The sequence below is a fragment of the Lepisosteus platostomus genome, chromosome 10 (assembly GCF_059453375.1).
Source record: "Lepisosteus platostomus isolate fLepPlt1 chromosome 10, fLepPlt1.hap1, whole genome shotgun sequence".
NCBI classification, from domain to species: Eukaryota; Metazoa; Chordata; class Actinopteri; order Semionotiformes; family Lepisosteidae; genus Lepisosteus; species Lepisosteus platostomus.
The window spans coordinates 49881444-49909110 of record NC_142620.1 but is presented as its reverse complement, the minus strand read 5'-3'; the positions used below and the strand labels follow the sequence as shown (position 1 = coordinate 49909110).

The 27667-nt window shown below is 37.8% G+C and overlaps 1 long non-coding RNA gene across 1 annotated transcript; it reads left to right on the top strand.

The window, feature by feature from the left end:
* The first annotated feature begins 1840 nt into the window (after positions 1 to 1840).
* Positions 1841 to 27667, top strand: LOC148653866 (uncharacterized). Its single transcript, XR_015941551.1, has 3 exons — positions 1841 to 2383; positions 8226 to 8347; positions 27369 to 27667. It is a non-coding gene; the product is annotated as an uncharacterized LOC148653866 (long non-coding RNA).

Below are 27667 nucleotides of genomic sequence, written 5' to 3'. Positions count from 1 at the left end.
TGAGTGCACACAAAACAATGACTAATTTCTGCAGGGAAAAAAAAAGCCACAATTGAAAGTTTTCCAAAGCCAGGCCAAATAGCAAGTGTCTGAGGCTGAAACATTTGTTGGTGTAAAGTGATCATGTGCTCTAAACAGAAATGCGTCCAATCAGTCAATCACCCAAACTGAAATGCTTCACTTCATTAAGCACCGCAATCAGGAGGGAGAGGCACAGAAGGACAGCATGCTATCAGTTAGAGATCAAGGGAAAATAAGCTTAGAGAAAACGGCAAATATTGAAAGCCATACTGTACAGTTTCTCAAAGGCACTGACAGTTGTGGACAATTGACATGATGCAAGAGACCTGTACAAGTGCTCAGCAGATTAACTTGCTGCTCCAGTGTCGTGACTGCAGTTTCTCCTTGAAAAAATTGTTTCTTTGGCAAGCAAGTGTTGTTGCAAGAGGTCGAATTCTGTGCATACAGAAAGTGCAAAAAAGGAAAACTCCTTGTGCATGTTTATTTAATTTAGTTTGGCTCTTAAGCATAAATTATAGCTCGCTTTCTTAAATTTGGAAATGTCAACAGGTATTTTCTAAATGAGAGCGTTATTGAATACAATGTCATTGAAACACCCACTGGAACGTGCAGGAAATTTTAATGAAATATGAAGGTGACGTCTGAAGGGCTGACAATGAAAAGAGCAGAAAATTTGTCTATAAGTGCAAACATCTAATTTTCAGTCTGTGAGTATTCAATCAAGGTAAAAGTCTCACAAAACAAAATATTAACATAGCATTAGCATTTTTGAATTGGGCTGGTGAGTGTGTACCGAGTATATAAAGAATGACAACGCTGGCATCTGTCCATTAGCCCTGGTCATAGGAGATCAAGCCAGGAGGTTAAAAGGTGAATGCAAGCAGATGTAATAGAATCAACTGCAATAAAAACACAAGAAAAATATCTTAAGGTTAAATGCAGTGCAGATTTATTAACTGTAATAAATTGCAGCATACTTATTGTATTTACAGTAGAATAACCTGTCAAAGGTTATCAACTTATTTTTTTTTCTGAATAATATTTTTGATTTTATTATTTAAAACCGTATAAACAATTACTCCAAAACAACAAACAACATGTACAATCCAATGCTGCTACAGTGCCTTAGGTGAGGTCTGTGAGGTTCGTATATGAAACTGCTAGCACTCTGTGAGGATGCGTGCTTTGGAGCAGATTGGGCTGAGACACTGGAACATGTTTCCTGGCTATCGGAATCCATTAGTTCATTCACTAATTACACTGCTAATAAGCTCCCCTAGCCTCTCTCCCATGCACACAATTGATCAGTCATATCCGTGCTTTCAAAAATATAAGCCCCACTTGGGTAAAAGGCTGAGTTTAATTAAATTTTGTAGAATGAAAGTACAAAGTTAGTCCCTAAATGTTTCTATATTACATTTTTTCAGACATCTCTGAAATACAGACTAGGATGGGATCTTTGTTCCCTAGTTAGAGTGCTGAGGAGAATAAGAAGCGTTTCTGAAAAAGGACGATATCACATTTTGTTTTGGGTTTTTTTTTTTTGGGGGGGGAAGGGGTATTCTTATATCTGTACCCACAGTTTCTTGGGGAGAAACACATTGTTTTAACCCAGAGGAAGTCTTTCCCCTGAAAGCTTTTCCCACCAAATACAGCAGCAGTGGCCTTGAATGATCCGGTTATACGGAGCGTCCCTGAAAAACATCCCTCTGCATTTGTAAGCAGAAACCAGTCTTGCGTTAAAATTTAACAAAGTCCAAAAAACACAAATAAAGTGATGCTCAGTAAGCCCTGCCCTGTCAGTGGGAGAGGGGACGGAAGTTGCATTATCTTTTGAACGGCATCCAACCTAAGGGAAAAAAAGAGTTCATTCACAAGCACAGCATCGCGTCTTGACCCACATTACTTCCCTGCGCCATGGCAACCTTCAGCCATCTATTGTTCCAGGGCGAAGTGTGTGCCAAGGAGCGCCTGTCACCTTCCTGTGCTTCCGCCTGCAATAGCAGGGCAGAACATCCCAAATGCAAGTCAGCCCCTCAAGCCTTATTTTGTGAAATTCCGCCTCCCAGTAATATTGCACGAATCCGACGCCCTGAGATGAATCACCACAATCCAACTGCAGTGCACCCTGGCAAACATGCAGCTGAGACACCAGCCTCAGTCTGATCTTGCCAAGTGGCCTGTGTTCAGGAAAGGAAGCAGAGAAGCTGCCAGGAGGCACAGAGTCAGACTGCACAGTGGGGCGACAGTTGACAAGGACCAGGAGCTCTGCCACTCGATGGGCTCACTCTTTGTTGCTTTTGCTCCGACGAACTCAAAAGGCTCTCGGTGACTGTACTGCAGCCGACAGGTGCAATTACAGGTAATTGAGTCCTGTAGAATGTCTCAAATGCCAAGAGCTGAGTGAACAGAATCAGCTAACGATCAGGCTTAAGGCACTGCAGCATCGCAACATGTGGGAGGATTAAATCAAACACAACTTCTGTTATTCTGAACTGCAAAGCCGAGAGCATTCATTAATATGTAAGGTCTCTCACCTGTGGATATGAAATGCTTATTCCCCAGAAGCTACCACAAGCTCCGGGGAATGGGAAAAAAAGTCATAACTGCATGCATGATGTATACCTCGTCACATTTTTTCAGAATGTGCATTTGGGTAATTACTCTTTTAGAATATATAGCACAGTGATAAGAAATAGTAAGCACATAAGGGGGCGTCTACAAGACAAAGCCTTGAAAACCAGATTGCTAGCAGCACTGAGGGTGCTCAGACAACAAGAGCACTGTGATGTGTGCACAGCGATCCTTTTCTGAGGAATAAAAGTCAGAGGTCTGGATATAAGACAGTAAAATCAAAGCCCAGCTGGATCTTGTTGCTGAGAGCTGGATTGGCGTTTCGTGCGGTTTATGTAAAAAGACTTGCTCGAGGAAAAAAATAATAATAATGTGCAAAATGTCAGCATTTTTCTTTGCCGCTGTTGAGTAGTCTGCAAACCAGGTACAGTACATGCCAGTGCTAGAACACCAGAGTTTGTATATGGACAGGTGGGTGGGACACCACCGAGGGTAGATACTAAAGTCTCTACAGATAGACACTAATCATATAACTGCATTGTGAGAAAGGCAGAGGGAAAGCTCTAAGATCTGTAACAAAATCCAGTCAATGGCACCTAAATACACTCTTCCCAAACCCCCCCCCACAACACAACAGTCTATTATCGTCTTGGACATGATGTACATTTACCCAAGGGTTTAGTCAATTTAAGACTTTCCCCTGTATACAGTAATGCATATTTCATGTAGATTAAATAATTTCCTTCTTTCTGTTTTTTTTTTAATTCACTCATATTAAAACAATTTTTTTTTTTTACAGCTTGATTTAGTTCTGTTTCTGGAATTCATGGCAAAAATCAGTCATGAAGATTAAGTTTTATTTTCGAAATGTGGCCAAAAAGTCCTTTCTCACTTCAAAGGAAATATGCTAACTCAATCGCCAGACACTTTAAGAAAGCTCAGACCTCTCTGAAAGAGCGAGATCTAGTTCAGATGTACTTTGGGTATAGGTCTAGCTAAATTAATTTTGATTTTTTTTTCTCATTTAATATAGACAGCGCCACAAGTCTTGATATTAATAAGGGTGAGATTTTATTAAATGCAGCAGAGATCATAAATACTTAATTTGCTGTTGGTAATGCCTCCCTGTGCAACCTATTTAGGATGTTTTAAAGCAAACAAGGACGCAATTTAAAGGGCACTGGCTGAACGCTGAGTGTATCTGGCCACCAAGAGCCAAGCACAGTGAGACTGTCAGCTGAATCAGGCTTATATTTCCCGGACGATAGAGTACAGAAACACTGGAAGACCGTTTTCATGGCGAACAAAAGCAAAAAAAAAACTTCTTTATGCAGATTTTCATATAGTTGGTGATGCATATTTTTTCCTTCACATTTAGACTATGCACATTCATTTTTTCTTGTCAATGTTTGTATGGCTTAATAGCTTATGAAATACCATGTCATGTATATAATGGTGGTCTGAAGAAGGAGAATTTCTGTTGATTCTGTGATAATATGTGTTTTCAAACAGAGGTATGCTTGTATTGAATCTATCAATGAATGTAGTGGATATACTGTACAACAACGTTTCCAGCTTGCCTTTTTAATAAGACGTATTATTATACTTTCAGTTCCCTTGTCAGGTGTCTCATATCACACAATACAGTGATTTTCTTTTGCCATGCAGTGCCAATTATTTGCTCTATTTTCATGTCTACGAAAGTAATGATATTAATGCATGCACAAATAACAAATTTGGGATTGTACTGTTTTTATTAACATTGCCAATATCTGATTGGATCCAATATCAGTCCATTAGTATGTCAGGTAAATGTTACACTGCATGCAGAATCTGTATGTCATATTTTCAGTAATTTCTGTAAGTGAGGTGACAATTTGTCTTTTTAAGAATTTTTATTCTGCTCGCTATCCTCTGAGAAGTGTAAGAATCTGGTAGAAATGTGTTTTAACAACACCTGATGGGGATGTGAAATGCACAGAACAGGGAATAAAGGGTGTTAAATAATTTGTTAACACTTTGAAATCATGGTCATGGAGTCCTTGTGAATTTCCTTGGAGGATCTGTTATTCCTGTGAATATGAAATCTGTTTCAATGCATTATGCATAAGAGTCCACATAGAACTTCTAAAGAATCTCTGAGAGAAACAAAACATTTTTTCTAGTACAATTAGAAACACAAGAAATAATCATTGTTTATCTTTATCCTGAAACCAATGGGCCTTGCTTGCATTTATTTGAGTATTGTCTAAATCAGAAAAGAAATATATTGGGCTTTTTACAGAGAACATCCATGACCAGGGTTTTATGCACAGTGTGTTATGCACTTTTACCTTATGCATATTTTAATAGGCTACATCCCCACTGGCATTTGGAAACTGTGCTAATTGACAGAAATCCTTTTCTAGATGCTGGATGGACTCGGTCTGCCCGCTCAAGCTGGTGCAGCTGAAAGATTGAACTCCCTCCCTGATTCTCTGTGTGTTTTTGAAAAAGGTCCCCCTGCTCCAGACTTAATTGCTGCCAGTTCTTTTTACACGGGCAGGAATGGCTTTCAACCCAGCTATTGATGATACCTCAAAGTTTACTTTACACTTTCAAAGAAAATGTGAAGCAGATACAGTAGTGAAACTTTTGCTGCACTGCTATCATTTTTCTAGTTGCTAATTATTTCTGAATTTCAAGGTTTAGTTCTCATGCTCGTGGTACCATATATGTATGGCAGTGTTACAGGCGAAGGCACACTCAGTGCCGGCAAGTCTTTACTCAGGGGGTCTTGCTTGTGTTAATAGAGTCACCAGGGTGCTGGACACTGCTGAGCTAATGAACTGTTATATAGAGAGGTTGGCATGTGTAAGCCTGCGAGGATCCCTGTTAATACGCATTTGAGATGCCTTAGTCAATCCTGCCAAGTCTCCCAATTTTAAAAGGTGACTCTGAACAAAAAGGATGGACAATGCTTCTGCCACAGATAAACTCCAGACAGGGGTGGGCCACTCCCTATTTTCTTGTTTGCAAACTTCATAGCAGCTCATATGATGACTTATTGATTGAGAAGTTATTTGTTTCCTATTTTTATTACTGGAGGGTGCTTAGAAAGTGTCCAGTGGAGTAATGAATCTCATTATGATAAATGATCAATATGACCAATATGATAAATGCAACCATTGGGAACATGTTTCCAGGTACAGTGGCAGTGGACACTGAATACTATGTCCTCCCACTACCAACATCATGTACACAGACGATGATGAGATGGATCTTTATTCAAGGAAATGATGATCTATGTATCATCATACATAGATCAGATCCATGGGAACATGTTGCACCAAAGTCTGATTCACAATACTGTACATATAGAAGTTTTCAGACCACAGGCAACAGGCGGCCTCCAATCATAAGCACTTACTTTAGATCATGCCTGAAATAATGCTGTTGGGACAGAGAAGAATGGCATGTTTTGTAAACTCACTGTCTAAAAATGTGATTAAGAAACCAGAAGGTGTCAAGTGGACTGATTACATTTCTGGGAATTTCAACCTGGTTTCTCCCTTGGTAGAGGTTTCTTGAAGTTTCAGCAAATTGTCAAGAAACTGAGAATGTTTTTCAACAAAAGAGTTCATGAGAAAGCCAGCTTCAAGGCTTTGCTTTCCCTTCGTCTTGGACCACAGACTGGACCTTTGCCATGTCTGGTATTTGAACCAACCATTTCACCGATGCATGAATCACATCCTACATAATTTAATGTGGCAGTTTAAAGAAAAAGGACCACTGGGATCTCAATGAAATGCTGAGGGCGAATGTTTACCCTTCTTTAAAATGTCTCCTATAACAAACTTCACATCCATACACTAAAGAATTCAGTCTGTGTTGCAGAGCAACAACTTTATACTTGTTATTGTTTTCTATATTAATTAACATAATAGCACCTTACTATGTTAATTAATATACTATAACTAACTATACTTAAGAAGCCTTGATCAAACTCAGTTGTGGCACTGATTCGGTTCAGATACTGTAGCTCCTTACACAGCTGTAACCATCATTCTGCTTTTAATTGTAAGGCCTGATAAATAGAAACTGGGAAATAAAAGTCTGCAGCTAGAAGCTGCCAAGAAAAAAAGTACTTTAGATAGATTGCGATTTTGTGCTAATTGACAATAGCCTTCCTCTCATTTAAGAGCATTAACTCTGAAAAGTCAGTTTGAAAAACTAAATCGTCTCCAAACGCTACAAAAAGTAAGGATGTCTCTCTAATTGCCCAGCGTGACAGAGTGAGTGACTAACAATTGCCAACACACAGATGGGACACAGAAGTTCAGGGAACATGTAATCTGTACTCAGGAGACACCAGAGAGAGAAGAATTGGCATATTTGGACAAATTGTCTCGGGAACTAATATCCCCGTTTAATATCACTTGGCCTGAACATACACAAAAATCTAATGGATATCCAAAGATAGTGCAGCAAGCACTTAGTTCTAGTTTTAGTGATCACTGGGGGTTTTTACCCCAACTGTTTTTCTGCTAACACTAACAACAGTTACCATTGACACACATTCTGTTTTATGTAACGGGTTAGAGGCTTTTACTGTATATCTATTCATGTTCTATCATCTAGTGAGCACTGTTCCTGGACTGTTCTGTGGGTCTTAGCACCCTTGTTTTATCTTAAAGCAGAGCTGTCCTATCCTGTTCCTATAGGGCCAGTGTGTCTGCACATTTATATGTGCAGACTGGCTCTAAGTGAGCTAAATATCCTGGTTGCTGGCTTAACTGGATCAATTTCATGGCTTCTCCAAGCCTCTCAGGTACTACTGCTCTAAGGAGACCTTGAACACTAGCAGACAGACCGGCCAGGTTTTAATATTCCAGATATTTTTACTTTGCATTGCCTTGCAAATGTATTTAGGCCTTTGTCTTACATTTTATTTTACATTTTATTGCTTTACAGCTTGCAGTAATGATGCCTTGACTTAACAATATCTGATATATAAAGTGAATATGAAGCCAAGACTCAATTATGAAGACTGAGAAGCAGGGGATAACAAAATTGAGGACAGATCAAGAGAAGGATGCAAACAATATTGAAGTCTTTGCATATCCCATTTGAGGACAGTCTACTCAATCATCAAGAAATGGAGGGTGCATCACTGCCTAGTTCCCCCATGTCACAGTCTCAACCTTTGATTTTCATCCAATTGTAAAGAAATGCAATGGTGTTTATTATGAGGAACTGTGTTCCCAAAGGCCACACCCAAAAAAACAAAGTGAAAATACAAACTAACCAAGTGTGGAAAAAAACACGAAACTATAGTACAATAATATATACATTAACTGATTTAAAAAAAATAGATTGTTGTAGGCAGCTCCTATTCAACACTATGACCAACTTCCTCCTGTTTTGGGGAGCTCCTTTTCTAGGTTAAACTCCTCCCCCTAGAATATTCCACTGTAAAGAAAAACAATTCTACAAAATAATAATCAGAATTCTGACATACACCTTTCTCCAGTGAGTACACAATTAAATAATGCACATATTATTAACAACAATAAAATGTCACTACTCCTTTTATGTATATTAATATTTTTAAGAAAACACTACCCCCTCTTAATGGTATCTTCTTACAGATTGATACACGGATGCGCAACACTGGAACAGGCACTACTTAGCCAGCCCCTGTTGCCAGGCTATGGTTTGGGTCCTACAGGTTGCAGGAGAAACCATTTTGCCGGCGAGAAATCAAAACAAGGTATTTATCTGAAACACGTAAGTTAAACACCAATTTAGTTCATTTCACTTATAAAACAAAGAAAAATGTGTTTGGTTTGAGTTAGTGTTTTAATTTCGACCATAAGTGAACAACCTTACTTTACCCTGTGTGTGCAAGACATTAAGTTCCAACATTTTTTTTTCTTTTTAGTTTTTGCTAACATTTGCTGTATCTTGCTCCCAAAAGACTATAATTTGATCATTTGCATATTGTATAAAATATTTAGTTTTAAAAAATGTGCATGGATCATTTTTATTTCATTAAAAGGGACACCATACTTTACGAATGGTCTCAATACTTCTGCAAAGCATAGCAGCTTGTGTCTCTTTCAAATAGGAAACTCATCACTCCCCCAAAAAAATAGACATAAAGTCTAAAAAAGACTTTACTCATATGCACCTAGAGTGTCATTGTGTTGACATGATCATCCATGTACACTATCTGAAAAAGAATGATTTTTTTCAGTTTTTTTAAAAACACAATATTCTCAAGAGCTCAAAGCTTCCCACAGTAATTGTTTCTTTTTATGTGATAGTTCAGATGATGTGCTATATTTTCCTGTGTTTATAACTGAGCAATTAATTTTAGCATTTGAAAGCAATGAGATATTGTGAAACTGTATCCATGTTTGATATGTGCAGTGCAGTTTGCCTCAGTAAAACTTTCAAGGTGAAAGAGTCTGGTCTGACAGTTTTGCACTGCTATTACCACTAAGGAAATGCAGAAACATTTCACACACCTGAACCTTTGAGCGGGGCAAAACTGAGATGAGAATTTTTTGGCATTTCCAACTGATTTGGGGTTGTCTTAAATTACAGAAATTCAATAATAACTGTAGTTATAGTTCAAAAGTAAGTTCAATGACCCTGTACTGGATAAAGTGGTTTATAAAATGGCTGGATAGAAGAAAGTATTGTTACTGTGTGGGCAGATGGAGATATGGTCCATAGTCTTCAGCATGGGGTGAGAGAGCCTACCTATTGCAGTAAAACCTAGAAGTAACCATGTGCAAAGCCAGTATCTAAAACCAATTAAACATAATTAAAGTTTTCATTTCAGGGATATAAATGACAACTACGAGGTCTTGTAACTTTTAATATTTAGCTATTTATTTCAGGTATGCTACTCTGATCATACCACTGAGGCACTTCATCTAAAATGCCAAAACGTATTTAAATCTTGTGAAATTGTAGCCGTTGTTAACTTGACGGTGACCTCTACTAATAATTAACGGCATTAACAGAATAACCTAATTATGAAACATTTATAATGTTACATTTGCAATACTTCAGATCGGAGAGTGCTCAACACCATTGGTATTTAGATTTTAATTAACAGCTACATTTACAAGTATTTCTAATATAAACATAGCTATATTGAACATACTTGTTTCTTGGTGTATTGCGGCACGTCGGCTGACATTAAAGATCAGCCACAACCTTTCATTACTCAATATTTTAATCAAGTATTCAGTATTACAGTAAACTCTAGTCTTCAAGGGGGAACAAAATGCCACGAAATGACAAATACCCCTCAGTTTGTGGTTTCAGTTTTTCTGGTTCTTTCTGCCTCAATGAAGAGTGGTTCAACTGTGAGGGAGCGCGTTACCCTGCAAGCCCAGGGCATTTCGTGGTTGCCTGGTTACAAAGTGGCAAAGACAGGGGGTGGGAAGGAAAGTGGTTTTAATTGCAAATCAGGTCACTGCACATTAACCTTTCTGTTACCCTTCCCCCTACTGAGTGAATGGCAAAACAGGTCTTTGATATTTGCACATTGACAAACATACCCCTACCATCCTGTGGACCACTGTAGCCGTTTCAGCTGATTGTCTGGTAATGTGAACAATCTCAAAGGCAGGCCACAAATCTGACAAATGCACAGCGGTGGATTTAGAGTAGTTGTACTTGTAGCTGTACTACAGTAGTAGCCCTAGTAGCAACAACAGCCATCATCATCATCATCATCAAAGACACTGTGCCTTTATTCAGGGCAGTGTAGAATGGAATGATGAAACGGCGTGAGGACTCGTGTGACAGTCACGGTTCTGTACGGGGTCGTGCCCCCTGCCGCCTGCTCCGACCCCCACACCTGGGGTGTGAACCCAGGTCACTGGCGTAACGCAACAGGGCACCAACCACGTGAGCTAAAGGAGACCTCCCCCAGCCCAGGCAGCCGAGGAACCTGCTACACGCAGTGAGGGCGCAGACGTCACCACACCAGCTCTGGTACACTCGGGTTTGGAACAAACTATGCACAGCTTAAAAGAAAACTGCATGGCTACAAATGACTAAGATGTGTAGGGTGAAGTAGGTTTTTTTAATTAGTTGGAGTCACTGTAGATCACAGTGGGTGATGCAGAAACACGAAGGCTTATTAAAAGAGAAAAAAACACGCAACTCTTACCTCCAGGTACAGATGAGAAGGAGGCTGTCTGAAGTGATGAGCTCTCCTCTGCAGCCACGGGATTCCATGAGTGTTTTATGCCAGCTGAGTGTAACCCTTAAGGTTATGCTGCATTCTCTGAAGTACTAAAAAGGAGGAAAATTATAATGCATGCTGTCTTAGTCATCTCCTCCAACATGCCCCGGTATGCGCTCATCTGTATGTGATACTGACATGTGTGGAAATATCATTATCGCCGCCATACAGAAAGATGCAGTGTGCTCGGCAGCAACAGTCAGGTCTTTCACAACATTTGTGGAAAAAAAGAGATGATTTGAATTTGGCTACTTTAGCTTGGAAGCAAGTCTTAAGAACCCAATTCGTATCATATTGAATACAGTACATACTACTGTATTGAATGACACGTTCATTATTTCAAATTTAAAAATACAATGGTAAGTAATGAGAGTGGTACAGTATTTTAGAAATTTAGAGATAAAGCCGAACCCAAGGAGAGACAGAAACTAGACAGTCAGGACTGACGCGTAAAGACCCAGGGTCCAGGAAAGACGTTGATGGAGCCACCCCTGTATGGGATTGCACTGTCAGGGCTACAGAGGCTGTGGAGATCATCCAGAACACTGGTGAAGACTCCAACTGCTTGAAGGAGACTCCAGTGGGAGACCGTAAATTTGCCCCCAGGACAAAGTCACCTCGCCCTGGAGGTCAGTTGGCAGCTTGAGACTGTAAGAGAGGAGTTTGGCTTAGGGGACCCTTTTTCAAGCAGCTGCACTAGATCTTGCCGGTAATGGGAGAGGTGTCCCTTCAAGCACCTTCATCTCTCTGGAGGTGGTAGTGGGTCTCTTCCAAGCCTCTGTTTCCCATTTTTAAAAGACTCCATTATCCGCATGGCTTTGGGAAAGCAGGCGAGCTGGGTGAAAGCTGTGACATAGATAAACTCTGCATGTAAATTTGGATATTTTTGCACAGGTCACTATTGGTCTGTCAGGTCCCACTGTTATCTATTTCAGTGTTATTTATTTTCTTACCAGTCTGTGTTGAGAATTGTTTGTGAATGTGTTGGGTGGGTGCTTTCTATTAGTGGCTTTGTTGCTTATTTGTCTTTAGTTGTATATGAGCTCATTGAACCAAATTCCATGAAACTGGTGGTTGTGGCAAAAGGTATTGAACTTCAACTTGAAATCAGGTTGGAAAGACAGTCAGTCTATAAAGTCAGTTATGTACCAGTTTAGCTATTTGTACCACAGACCAAAAACTACTGCTTTAGCTTTAGAGTACTTTATCACTGCTTTATATTTCTCTATATTATTATTACAGTTACTGGTTTATTTACACCAGTTTATAGTACACTTTCCTATTAACTTTGTCATTTGCTGATTATTTTCAGTATAAATGGGGTTTTTCATAAGGGGGACTTCAAGTTGGCATAGACGTGGGTAGGATCTGGTTTCAGTGAGATTAGTACTGCTTGTTTTAGCTGTTGCTTTTAATCTCTGTGTTTTTACTGTGCCAATAAGCTACTTAATTTGATTTGATTATTTGCCCCACTTGCTGTTTTCTTACCCCACACACACCCACATTAATCAAGTCCCCCCACTGACTATTGTTGAGGTGAGGATGTAGCTACTGTATGCTACCTAAACCCCAAAGGTAGGGTTTAGAGGCAACACTAAAAACTGAGCAAAGTAATACCTACTGTACAGTTGCCTTCATATCTGTTCTTATTAATAACTTTTAGACTGTAATTAGTCTACATAGACTAATTACTGTAACTGGTGGTTTAGCATGACAATCCAGATGTACAGTCAGCATTTTCTGATGGAAATAAGTAACAAAAAGAAATGGATATCAATCAATATTGAATGTGTAAAATGAACATCTGCTAAAATAGTTCCTTGCAAAGCTTGCATTTTCACCCTCTTGCAAAGTCCATTTCTGACTAAGCTTGATTTTCTTGATGCAAGTCATCCGTTTTTGGTCAAAATTTCCTTTTTTTTTAAATTAGTCTCTACCTCATTTCTAATTAAGACACAAGGACCACAGGTGGCAAAACAACATCAAAACAGAACATTTTACGGAATGAGATGGAACAGATCAGTTCCATTTCTCTTCTTCACAGAATGGATAGCATACCTTTTCAACACAACATTCACGTTTCTGTGCTAATCCTTCTCCAGTTGAGGCAGTTTAAAACAGACCCTTTGGTTTTTGAACAATTTTCTAACTTTTTCCATGATGACCTGGTACTGTGTGCTTTGCCTTTGTGAACAGCCTCCTTAAATAACCTCTGACCTTCAAGAGGATTTCCTGAATCTTCTAGAAACTTTGGGAGGCATTGTGAAACCACCAGAAAACTAAATCCCATTAAAGGATTAAGTTCATTTTCAACATAATTACATGGTATGAATAATTGAACACTGTGAACTAGAAATCTTTGTAGGCCACTCAGCCAGTAAAGGCACAATTTGAGCTCCATGATTGTGGGTTTGAGTTGTCACCAGCCAACAGTGACCATGATTCTCCATGTGATGGCATGCAGGAGGTTAAGAAAGAGATTGGTTGCCTAGGGTTCTCGGCTCTCAGAAACACAGGGACCCCTGGAGGCCTCTCAGGCACCTACAGGCAGGTAGTGCTCTCAGTGAAGGATGCATCTCTCTTCCAGGTAGTGCTGAAAAGCCTAGGAAGGAGCTATACTGCCTGTCATGTGTTAAAAGATATATGTCTACAGGGTGATTCGGAGGAGTCCGACTACACTTCTTCATTTTCTCCCCCTTATTCAATAATGCTATTATATTCAGTGCTCCTTTTCATGGCGCTTTAATTCATAAATGTTGAAAAATCCTGTTTGTACATCTATATTTTCACTACCAAATCAACTCTTAGCTACAGCTCATTAAGGGCTTGAATAAATGTGGTGACTACTGTATTTCCAATGTGTTTATATATGAGAACTCCAGTGCTTTTATTATAACAGTTAATCATTAGTAGAAGATGATTTCTACCAGTTTTAATGACACTCCTTTCACACTGTAAATACATTATAGACCATAATGACTTCAGAAATGTAATTTATTATTTTAGTAATTTTAGAATGAGTATATTTATAATGGGTAATACAGAATAAATGTAATAGTTTCATAAATGTAAACTAATGTTTTCATTACATAATAACATTACTTAATTTTGTTTTAACAAGTACCTATGGTCAAACAGTGTTGCTTTTTGCCTTAGGTTATTCCTGCTAAGGATGGAGGAGTTGCCAAGGAGTTTGAAACAGCCTCATCATTAGAATCCCTAGATTACTGAGGTCTGAACGACGAAGAAAAGATCTATTCCCATTCTGGATCACTTCTATTCCTTTCTTACTGTGTATTGACAGAACGCCTCTAGGAACACAGCCCCCAGCGAGAGACGCGGTGGGTTAATTTCACCACCAGTTTGCAACAGCTGAGCCGGGGTGCTTCTTTCCAAAACTGGTAAAAACAAACAAACGAAACGAAATAAACGAAAGAATAAATGAAGATGTAATCCATTTCTCCACATGAATGATGACAACTGGAAAGACAACTTCTATTTACTACACAAAAAAAAACAGTTTATCGTTGGGGTTGTGGTCCTTGCATTACTTAGGAGATACAAATGAGCAGTCCACTCCATATTTAATGTGTCACTGCTGAAATGTTCTGTAAATTGAATTAGGTAACCATTGAAGGAAAAGTGAAGTGTGTTGTATAGGTGCCTGTTTCTACCTAGTCTTTGCCATAATGTTTGCTAAAAGTTCATATTTATATATAATATGAATTAATAAAAATCTAATTGAATCATTATAAATACAGTATGTACAAATTAAGTTATTCTGGGTTTACTGAAGGCATTTTTCAAAACAACTGCATCTTAAAATTAATATATATTACTATTTCATTAATGAGCCAAAATAACCTTTCCTGGGTTTCTTTTCTTATGTGAGGGACAAGGCGCTGGCCGTATGCCCTCTCAATTACGGAATCAAAACTCGTCGGCTCCAGTAAATAGATACACCACTCACTTTGATTTCCTTGCAATTTAACGGGATTATTATGTATTAAACCATGAACAAATCCTTCTCTGATCTGCCGTCAAGCAGCAGGAATGACACGAGACGGGAATCAGCCGTCTGAAAAATTACAGCATTACCAATCGCTCATCGTTAGCCTGCTGCCTCAGACACTATCTTCATAGTGCAAATCTAATAACTATTAGTGCGTGACAGGCAAGCTTTTCATACGACTGGAAATTTTACACTATTTATCTAAGGCATTTGAAATCAGCTTTGCACTTCAGCAGAAGCTTACCTCTATAATATGGAAATTGAAAAAGTATGTTTTTGGTAAATAACTGTGTGAGTATAGTGTGTCACATTTTTCTTTTTGCTTGTTTTAAATTTATCAAAATAGATTCAACAACAGCAGAGTGTTTTGCAGTTCATTACAGTTCTATAGAGTACTTTATTTTCCGGTGTGTGCACCCTTTGACCTAAATACAAGAAGCAGAATTTAATCAATAAAAAATGGATCCAGCGTTGTCTACAGCCCTTCTTCCTTGAAGCATACAATATTATCATGTCATTATTGTATATCAAATGGCTCCATTTTTGTTAAGATCCATGCTTATGTCTTGTCAGAAATATTTCACTGAAGGCTTTCTCGGTAAGCATCTCTTAGAAAGTGAAGCAAACTGCCACGTTTCAATTTACAAGTTCAAATCATTTAACAAGAATTTACTGAATGCATTAAAAAGTGATAATTGCTCACCTGTGATTCTTTAAGAATATAAATTAAACTAGTAGCTAAATATATAGAGAGATGTTTTCTGCGGTTGAATTAGCAATGACACCTGGGAAGAAGCTGAAGGACTACATAGAGTGAGAAGAGAATTCAATTAGCTGTCCTTAAATCAAACATAACAGACAGGAAGGTCACCTTCTTTACTGACCTTCTTAAATAGCACACCTCAGAAAAGACACTGTAAAATGGGGGGTAGACTGTGTAACCCTTCACAACCCTTCTTGGTCAAATGGGAGAGCTGCTTGTGTGCTTTTCCACTTACGTTTTATAGCATTGTCAATTAGTATAATTAAATTGTGCCACTTATAAAAGGCAGTTTATGAAGGCTTTAAGCCTGTGACTCTAGTGTTACAGTAGGTATGCTGGGGGGTAATATTGATGTCGATGCCTCAGAGAGGAAAATAGAGATTTTGAACTGGTTGTTCTGCAAATAAGGCTGCCTTTCCAAGCTCTTTTAGAACTAAGAACCTCCAGGGAAATGGGACTTTATTGAAATGTGAGTTTTCTACTTTCTCAGTGCCCTGTATTCTCCTCATATGCTGTTTAATTTCAAAAAGTACCCCTCCCAACAGCATCGTTAGCATTTATTTAATTCTGTGCCTTTGAGGCATTCACAGTAAGGCGGTTTAAAATATACACTCCTTTGCTATTCTTATCCAACTCAGGAAAGAATCTTCCTTCCATTTTTTTCTAAGGCTCTTTCAATCCATTATGCCCCACACTTCTTCACAAACACATTTCTCCTGTTATTATTCACTGCAAATATTGACTTCAAAATTGCCTAAAATGCTCCCTGTTTACATTATCTGCGAGAGAAGTCAAGCGGGCATTTTAGAAAAGGTTACAGTTCTGTGGCTGGAAGCTGATTTTACAGTCAGACATGATGGCTGCATTTAGTTCCTTTTCTCCTTTTTTATATTTCCCAAACATTAATTCACTGATGCAAAAGGGTGCTTGCCACAATGTCTACTGAATAGTAAGTAAGAATTCTGTTCGGCAGGTGTGTTGCAACACCCAAGATGCATGTGACAGTATTTAACACTCGGAGCTCTGTCACAGCTTTTGGCTCTGGATAATGAAACTGATGGAAGAGGGGTTGAAACGGGGTGAATCTCTCTCCCCCGTCACCATTGACGAAGTTGAAGTGTCTCTTTCAGGAGTACAAAGTCCTTTCAAGCAGCTGCCAACTCTGCTCAAACTAAAAGAGGCTCAGGAAGGCCTTCTTTAGCTGAAAAAGCAAGTAAACTGAAAGAAATCACATGGTAAGCAACTCAGTGATTAATTTTTAATTATTTCTAAAGCACTAAAGACAGTGACCTGTGCTAAGACCCTGCCAGGAGAGTTTTAATGAAACATGACATTAGTTATGTTAGAATCAGTCTAGACAGCTTAGTTAATACAGACTTACCCCTTTTTCTGATCAATGCTGGAAGAGGGGAAAAACATCCCTATATCCAACAAAAACAAGTTGCTCTACAGATACTGTACCAGAAGTCACCTGCTGTTTTGAACTCCTTCATGGTTTCAGAATGGGCATTTCACAGTATTAGGTTTACCAGCCATTAGATTTGAGGGAAAAAAGATGTGTGATTTACAAAATAATGAGGGTCTACTGTGGTTCTTTCACATTCACTAATTGTCCTCGTGAATGGACTATTGACACTTTTCCTATATGGAAAAAATTCTTAATAGACATAATTCTCAAATAATTAACCTATACATATATTAGATGTTTGTGAGTGGTCTTAATAAGAGAGCAACAGCTGAATATGACTGCTAACTTTAGCTTTGTATACTAGACAGACTTATGCAAAGCAGAATTAGAAGTCTGTTTAGATTGTTCTGCATTACAGGCAAGAGTTAATTCATATTCATTCCCATAATGTATGCTCTTAAAGAAACCATACCCTGAAAGGTGCTCTGTGTGGGTGTGAGACTCAGTGGCTGGAAATGTGTGGGTGCCTTAAGTGTCAGACTCTCTTCTATCACCTGCCCTGGCCAGAACAACTCTGTCTGGATTCCACTGGAAAATAGAAAGTATTATTTGATCTGACATACCATTTCTCTCTTAATCTTACCTGCGTCTGAAGGAGAATTTGTTTGAGGAACTGGACTAATGATAATTCAGAACCCTGTAGAATATATACCATGCGCAGTTCAGGCTGATTTTCCTGCTTGTAAAGACCCAGCATGTGGGGTTTCCTAATATTGTGACTCTTGAGAGCAAAAATGCAAACTCCATACAGACAAGTTTCCAAGGCTGGAATCAAGCCCTGGCTCCTGGAGTTACCAGGCAGCAGTGCTACCCCCCATGCCACTGTTCTGCCCCTGTGTGTCTGTTTGGATCATCAAGTTTCTTAATCTGTTGCAGGACAACGTCCTTTCTAAGACTTCCACAACCTTATGCTATTTGTTCCCAAAGATTCATGTATTTCATCTTGCTATTTTATGGGATGCCATCTTCTTGGCATTTCAGTTCTCTTTTGGATCCATTTGAGTTTTTCCTTGCCCAAATCAGAACCCATTCTCTTTGACATACGTAATATTCTGTATATGATGTACAGTATACTGTATACAGCAAAAAATATAAAAATATAATTAGAACCTGCTAATTATCCAGAAAATAAGGGAATACACATTTTGGACAAAAAAAAAAACAAGAAGAATGTTTTGTGGGAAAGCCTTGGAATTCTACATAGATGCTAGATTTAGAATAACTTGAAGGAAGTGTGTAGATGATACCACACAACTAGGATTAGCACTTTAGAGGCTGCAAAAAGAAACTGATAGAGACTTAGAACAAATGCAGGGCTTGGCAAACACCTGGAGATGAAATTTAATGAGGAGAAGTGGAGGGTGTTGCATGCAGAAACATAAAGAGGAAATATAAACTGGAAAATACTTAACTGGCTTCTTAAGTGAAACAATTAGGTATTCATGTAGATAAATTAATCTCCTAATTTAGGAAAGCAATACAAAGGCAAACAGAATGTTAGGATATATACTTAAAAGTGTAGCATTTAAATTGATTGCAATTTAAAAAAAACGTACAATGTACCTAATTTAGAATACTGTGTAAAAGTGTTTCCTACCGACTATAAAAGAGAACTTTGAGGAGATTTGATTCAAGATTTTACAGTTTAATCCACAAAGGCATTAATAGTGAAATATGAACCAAAGGGCACAAATGGAAATAAGAGTGAAGTGTATCTAAAACTGAGAGCAGGACGAGCATCTGTACACAAAGGGTTTTGGGAGTATGGAACAAGCTGTCCATCCATGCCATTAAAGGCGATACCCTGGCATCTTTCGAGAAATGGCTGAATGAGCTCTGCAGACTTATTTTCTACTGAAAACAAAAGAGCTAATAATAAGCCAAGACCCAGCTCTCTTTTGTTAATGTTCTTATGTTAAATGAGGCTGATTTAAATAATGCCAAGTCTGACAAACCACAACAGCCTGTGAAGCCATTGTTCTTGCTGCTAATTATCAGTTATTCCACTAAACCTGTGAGGTGGTCTATTAAAAATACACCCTACAATATTTCATACTTTATATATATATATATCTTTCTCAATAGATAAAATATACAGAGTATTTAGAATACTGAATACTAGTGGAAGCATAGAAGTTTCTCCATGTAAACACAGTATTTTGAAGTGCAGCTGAAATATTTTGCAGACAAAATTTTTTTAAGGTTAGGGAAGATGATATAATGGAAGGCTTAAAATCTGTTAAATTTGTGACTAAAATTAGCAGTCTTAATTTCCAATAACCAGCACTTATGAAACACATCACAGATAAATTGCGTTTCTCACAAATATCTTTTAATCTGTTTATGTCTTACTTTACTGGGCTTACTCTTCTGTAAGTGTATTAATTAAATTGGAATCTTGTGCATTTCTTGTCCCTTTTGACAATATTTTTAATTAAGGATGGAACAGTTTGCATTGTACAGCGTCACAACTTGCATTAAATTTAATAAACTCACCTTTTTAATCAGATATTTAACACACACTGTTCATTGAATTCAAACATCTGTTTTTAATGTGAACATTTTAATCACATACTGTAGCTTTCAAAACAGCAGTATTCTGAAAGTAATGCACAGATAGGGGTGCGCCTTCAGTTTGGACCACCTTGTGTCCATGGACGTTTAAATTTAGAAATAATCCCCGGTACGTAGTGCTTTCATATGGTAGGATGATATATTTTATACTTTGAAAAGCGGCACTCATGGTTAAAATGGATTCCTGACTGTATGATGTAATTTTGTCTTAAGGATGCTGTTGACCTACCACTGAAGTGTCTGGCTTGAACCAATGATCATTTTCACATGGAAAGTCATGATCAGTCACGAGCGGGCTTGGTCCAATAATACAGAATTAAGACTGATGTACAGTATTTGCTCTGATTATAAAAAGGACTTTTGGAAGACTTTGCCCTTTTCTATTACGGATGTGTCTCTCCTCCCACTTGGAGCAAACTTCCAGAATGTCTGTAACAAATTAGGCTCCTCATCAGCGTCTTGGTTGAAAATTCAAATTTATTGATTTTACCAGTAAGGAGAAACCTTGAGGTGCATCCAATTTTCGATTGTGTCCTGGCAAGACACAGCAGCAGTTAGTGAGTATAAATCTGTCCTGACTGTTACAGATGAGGTCTGGCTCTCCAGAGCAGTACGGGAAGCAGTCATGTATACGGAATAAGTACATTCTTTCAAAGGTAACATCGCCCTCACTGGTTTTGATTTCTCTCTGTCTGCGACAGCTTTGACATTTTGGTGCCGTGACTTAGCAGTGTGTGGAACCCATACTGCTGTTAAATGATATTCCTTTTAGGTGTAATGGCTGACTGCAATAAATAAAATTAAAAAAAAAACCCATCAGTCCCAAATGCTCTTTGCTAAACCAAAAGGGATCATCCAAGTATCTGGAGCTCAATTTGAGTTCACATTATTCAAGCTAATAAGCCAAGCACCTGAATAATGATTCTTCTTATAGGTAATTCATATTCCCAGACATCTCTGCTCAGCAGCTACTACACAAATAGGGAAAGGGAATAAATCACGACTACAGTAGAGTCGAATGAAATCCAGCAATTTCTACCAAAATAGCACAAGAGCAAGGCATGCTCCTGAGTTGGAGGAGTCAGCTGTATGCCTGCCTGTCTTAAGAGGGGCTGCAAGCATGAAGCATGAGACTGAAGAAGTGGATTATTGTAGTCTTTATTAATGCAGAAAGACGGCATTCTTCTTATTTTTATCAAACTTATGTTATGTCTACCTATTTTTTAGAACCGTAAAAATATCTATACTTTCTTCTGCAGATGTAGCACAGGTTCTTAAATGTGGTCCACAGTATTCCCTGTGCAAATCCTCTGAGGGACAAGAGGGAAAGAGCATCTTGTCAAAACACCAGAGGCTGGGCGTCTTGGTGAGGTACAGTCACAACAGGCACAAAGTGGCCTTAAAAATGTGCGTGACAAAACCGATTTAGTTTAAAGAGCTTAGGTACAAAGAGCAAAACAAATGACAAATAATCCAATAAAAGGAACATGGAGGTTTCAATCTGAACCTTGAAGCTGTAATCATGGGTTTTGAAACTATACAAAGTTGCAACAATACAAAAGCAGTGATGTGCACTTGGTTGCTGGTGCACCAGAAAACATATTTCTACTTAAGAATGCAAACAAATCACTAATTCATACTTTGTTTCTTAGTGTGTTTGTTTTTAATCCCTTTTTAATTTCAGTAGAAACACTCAGGTTTTCTTCTCTGATACATGAGGGAAAGGAAAAAAAATAGTCATATGCTGGTGCTAAGATTCCATAAACAGTAGATAGTGGTGTTTATGGCTTTTATACTAGCACATCATTCACACAATGAATAGCAAATACAGTATATTTGTCTACACTTACAGTAGGTGTAAAATGTATCCATACCCTTGATTAACTGCAACTAAAAGTTCATTTACCAGAAAATGTACGCATATCATCGTTTTACAACATTTATCAGTTCAAACGTCATAAAATGGATAAAAAGAAAATATTTAATATATCAACGGTATAATAATAAAAAAATAGTTGTTTACATCTTATATTTTTAAAGGTATTCAGCCCTGTAAATACATAAAAAATGAATCCTTGATATGTTTAGTCTTCTGATGATTTCAAAAAGCCTCCAAAAGTTTATAAAAGCTTCTGGAAAAGTGTCACTGATTGCTGGGTATTAACAGAAACTGAACCCAGAATCAAAATTCAATATGGGAAAAGCAAGAGACTTGCTTGGCTATCTAAAGTAAAAGATAACCGGCTTCAACAACTCCAGCCATAAGTAATTTGACAAGACACTGCGTTTTCAACTGTGGGATCCATTATCGGGACATTTAAGGTTAATCGGGTGCTTCCTGGCTCACCAAGTATATCGGAGTTAATGCAGGGCTCACAAAATACTGATTGTTAAGTTATGCAAGAGTATTAATGAATTGGAACAGCATGCATTTACAAATGTTTTTGAGATACTCTATTTAAACGTACAATATTGAAAGTTATACGGATTATACAACTGAAAGTTATAAATACAGACAAATCACATAGTTTTTGTTTCTATCAAAGATATTTGAATGTACATTTGGATTCTCATGCTAGATACCTTTAAATGTGTTAGAAGTTTAAAACAAAGTTTAAAGCACGGCTACTCTATTCAAACATAAATCCCCAATACATTTAATTAACACTGGCTCCATCCTTCAGATGAGATGTAAAACCGAGGTTCTGACTCTCCATGGTCAATAAAAATCCTGGCCTTTAACAATTGTGGCATCCTAATAATCCCAATCATTCAGCAGGGTTCATTACTCTGCTCTCCTCCACACCGATAGCTGATGTGTGGGAATCACACTGGCACACTCTGGCTGCCGTTATTAATTATCATTACTAACACTGCTAAAATGCATATTAAAGATTTATTTTTTCTATCAAAAAAGAACTAAAACATACCCTTCCAATACACCTTGAATAAACCATTGCCACCACTTGAAGATTTAGTTAAAATTACTTCACCATTTCACTTCAGCATACCCAGATAAAACTGTAAGCTATAGATTGTCCAGGGGTGTCAATAATAATAATATCTTTAAATAGATTTTATTAGAGGACAGTGAATAACCCAATTCATAGATTGGCATTATTAAGAGGCCATAATTGGAAAAGGGCAGAGAGAAATTTGGCTAGGACACCTGGGTCACACTCCTACTCTTTTTGAAAAACACCCTGTGATTTTTAATGACACTGTGAGTGAGGACCTCGGTTTTACGTCTCATCTGATGGACAACACCTTTTTTACAGTATAGTGTCTCCATCAATATAGTGGGGCACGAGGACCCACACAGACCACAGGATTAGTGCCCACTACTGGTTCCACTAACACCTCTTTCAACAGCAACCTTATCTTGCCCAGGAGTCTCCCATCCAGGTACTAACCAGGCCCACACCTGCTGAGCTTCAGTGAGCTGCCAGTTCTGAGTTGCTCTTTTACGTATATTTAAGAGATTTTAAACAGCTGCCTGGGTGAAATAAAAAGATCGAATTAAATTAATCCTCCTTTCCTCTACTGTGCACATGATCCAGGAGAGCCCTCTAAGGATTTATAAATACAACCTTTCTGTTGGATATTTGGAATTATGTACAATTATGCATCTCAGAATCTTTTCATGTACCAGTGAAGAAAGGCAGTGTTAAAAGCACAAAGCTGGAGTAGCCCTAGTTTGCAGTATCAAAGCATGGGGTGTTGCCCTTTAAAGAAAAGAAGCATACAGCTAATTATGTTTCATGAATATGTTAAGCCAGCTTGGACAGGAAAGGCTGGCATCCAGGCAGTGCCAACTTCCTTTCAATATACAGGTTAAGCTGATAATAATGTTGAGGGCAAACTTGCAAATTACAACGTTCAAATGAGACACCTGTCTGACAGCAATACAATTTACTGCGCATGAAGAGGATCAGTTTGTAATATGTATGTTATTGTTTCTGAATCAGTTTAATTTGTGTCTTGACCCAGGCAAGAAGGGAAAATAATTTTCTCTTTCTGTTAGATAAGTAAATTAAATTCCCATAAACTGTCAGGGCAGTTTTCTTCCATCTACAAATGCTTTCTTTATTTTCAAAATGGTACTGTATGTTAAAGCTATGGCATTTTCCGACAGAGGATGTTCTGATTTATGTCCGCTTGAATGTACAATGGCAAAACTGAGAATTCTAAAAAAATCACTTACTGATACATTAATATAAGTAGAACTTAAAAACAAAGATTTAAATCAAACATAAAGTTTAATTCCCCTTGAAATCCTTTCCATTGAATTACTTTCAGCATAGCAGTAATGGGATGATTTCTTGCCCAGTAACTGAGCCCTGGTGAGATCATGCACATCAATAATTAGAGTCTTCATTGTATATCTGTTGTTTGCCCAGACATCCCACTGAGCTGTCTCTCTGATATAGTGGCTGTTTTTGTTTAAGTTCACCAGGGTCCATTCACCTTTGAACAGCTAAATTTGAACCCAGTTTTCTGAGGGGCTTGTGAGCAAGCTCTTGCTTTTTTAACAGAGCAGTTCGGTCATCTGCCCTTGAATCACAGTGTTTATCTACAAATCCCATTTCTTACACTCCACTCCAGTGTATCTACTCTTAAAAAACAATCAATATCCCTGCCATCAAAGTAGTCATCCTTTCAAGCAGAAAAGAAGAGAATACAGCAAACATAACACAATATAATTAAACTTGAAGATGTAGGTCAGGAAGAATAGGTCACTGATCTTTCTTCAAATTAAAGTGACCAAGAGGAATACTAGAATATTATATCCCTCATTGCACCATAAAGTAAATGCCCAAAGGCATGTTCACTTCAGTACATTCCCTTTTACTGGTGAGCACAATGGCTTTGTGATGCTAGCTGAGAAACAAGGGTTATTTTAACCCTTAATAACAGCAGGTCAAGAGGTCAGATACTGCGGCATACAGACCAATTAATAAGTGACTGATGTTTGGTTATTATAACCAGCTCTTTTGTTTGAGATCATTTACAATTTCAGATAAAAAGAAATTAATTTTCTTATCTGTGCAAATACCCTCATTCTTTCAAAATGCAAATAATAATAATAATAATAATAATAATAATAATAATAATAATAATAATAATAATAATAATAATACCAATACCTGACAACTGTGAATATGGATAATGCATTAGAAATATAATGAAGATAAACAATGGTAACAGAAGTCTAAAATACCACTCACAGCGAGGAGTGTATGATCCTCAGTAATCTACCTGTATAAAGGAAGCTTTCTCCAAATGCATGTTCAACACAGTTAGTTCCCCTAGATAGTGATAGTACAGTTTTTGGTATATGTTTATTTATGATTATTTTCAGGGGGTGAAAATCTCTTGGATCAAAGCTGTACTAATAACCTATCTCATTTCCAAACCAGTGTCAAAGGCTTGTGGGGTAGAGTCTCATTATTATTCTGTGTCAGCAGGAGGCAGGCTGCCTGGCTTCTCAGCACAGGTTCCTGGAAACAGCCAGTGACACTTCTAAAGCAAGGAAACCTCAGAGGAGAGCTTTGCTCCCAGTGATATTTGCTTTTCTCCGTAGAGTTAGAAAGGGGTAAAATGAGAGAGAGAGACTTGTTAGGAAAATGACAACAGCAAACAGCCCTGAAAGGACAGAGGGGCCCAGAGTCCTCTTCCATTTTTGATGTGATTAAATGGTTTGCATAGAACTGCTTGAGGCTTTCCAGGGTCATTATTTTCAGTAGCAGAGAACTTAACCTTTTGTTCATTACATTGGGGCTAATGGACTTGCCTACGGGAAGAAAAGGAGTGTTTTACTGCTGAAGAAACACACACGCAGCTTGAACTACAAAACCTTCCACTGGGCTGTATTAAACATCCTGTACATTTTAAATTCTAAATCCATAGAATCAGGTTGCCATTTACGTCAGTGTTAAATAATGAATGGATGCATAGATTGTTTTAACTTAGTCTTAAATCCTGAACAATTTATGATCTGAGATACAGTACAGCAAGTGTGCAGCATTTAACTTGTGAGAGAAAAAATGTTCAGTTACTCACCAGTCAAAATCTATAATGTGTTGAAATGCAATTTTGATTACATGTTTTCAAACAAATGGAGTTGGAAAGAAAAGTTCAGAAGAAGGTCAAACTCTAATCTCACCCATTTCAACCTATCTTTGTATGAAAATCACATTTCTTGCTGATTTGACTATCTTTGTTTTGTTGTCATACCCCTCTCTGTCCTGTCTTAATCTTTGGAGCAACATCTCATCTCAATCTCCATTAAAAAGGGATGTAGGGGGTTAAAATAGTCTCATCCATGTTCTCAGACAGGTGAGTTACCCATCAATAGCTCACTGTTTGAATCACAGCTCTTCTCCGGTTTGACTGAACTATTGAATCACAGTTTTAGGAAAACGTGCCTAATAATTTCTAATATTAGATTTCTTTTTAAAAATTGTATATGTACAGTAGTAGCAGCAGTAAACAGATTGTTTTTGAAGAAGTTCATCTTTTCTATGCACATATGCTATTGTAAATTAAGATTAGGCATCAGACAGTTCATCTTATTAGTTGTCTGTAAGTGGAGTTTTAAGAGGAAAGGACCTACTGCTTTTTGACCACAAGGAAACTTACATCTATCAAAGGTCACTTTGAGGTCACCTTGGGGTGGTAGCTTAGCAACTGACAAGATTTAAAATTGAGTATAGATTTATGCTATACTGTACAACTGATTTGTGCTTTTCAATGTAAGCTGTATGATGCCATCTACCTTTATATATACGCATCAAAAACTTTTTCAGAGAAGCATTTTCTGTTCTCCAAAGGCTTCTTTAGACAAAATAAACTTTCTTTTGACTATCTTTTCACCCTGAGTTGTTGGCTTTTAACTGTATTTCTGTTCCCCAAAAAGAACCTTTTCCTTTACCAATGGAAAACTTGTTTCGTTGCCATACTGCCATACAAAACCCAAATTAAATAATTTAAAAGCTTCAAAGAAGACAGATTCTCGGTCAGATGTTAAACCAAAAAGTCAACATTTGTCACAACTGTTTCACTTCCTGTTGGTATGCAACTTTAATTTGTAGAAAAATGATCCTAATGTGGCAAAATAAAAACACAATTTTATGATAGTTAGGGTTGGTAACTGGAGTTTCATTTCAGATAGAAATATCTGAATAAAAACTAATGAAAAGTGAAGAGAATTAGAGTACTGCCCCAGTTATGGAAAAAAATGTAAAATATATACATAGTATATATTTAAACAGACAAACCACGTGCAGCTGAAGACAGAAAACTATGAATTTCAAAGGGGAGCGCAAAAGAAGGAGCAAATCTACTGTATAGAGTTTTTTTTTCCCCCTTGTAATTTAATTGCCATTCATTTATATAATTCACCTTGTAAATGAGATTTCATTTAAAATGCAGTAAATTCTTCGGCACAGTAATGAATCCAAGAACTGGTAACGAAACCTGCCGTAATGTGCTTCTCATATATATTATGACTGACAACATGTTCATTTAAAAAATACTCCTAAATCTATTCACAGATTCCCCTAGTGACTGTAAATTGACACATCTAAGACCTAGAAAGAAGATGATGTCCCTCTTGCTAGACTAGAGTTAATTGCTATTATAATGGATAAATGCTGAAAAGACATGCATTGCTACATGTGCTCTTAATTATATTCCATTACAGAGCATCCCTTATGCAGATCTAAGACGTGAGGGTCTCCAAGGCGGGGAGGAAGAAATGACTCGAAAGGCTGAAGTGAGCTTGTGGTCTTTATACTTCAGTATAGAAGTAGAAGTTGGGTCTTTCCGCAGATTCAAAGCAATTTGACAGAACGGCTTTGAAGGAACCCAGAACCTTCTGCTACAGACTGCAGCGCAAAGTCCCTTTGGTCACGTTCCAAATTCAGGAGGGGTCTCCCAGCACCTTCTTTATTTTGTTTAAATGCATAGTATGTAATTAAAAGAAGAAGAAGAGTGAAGGAA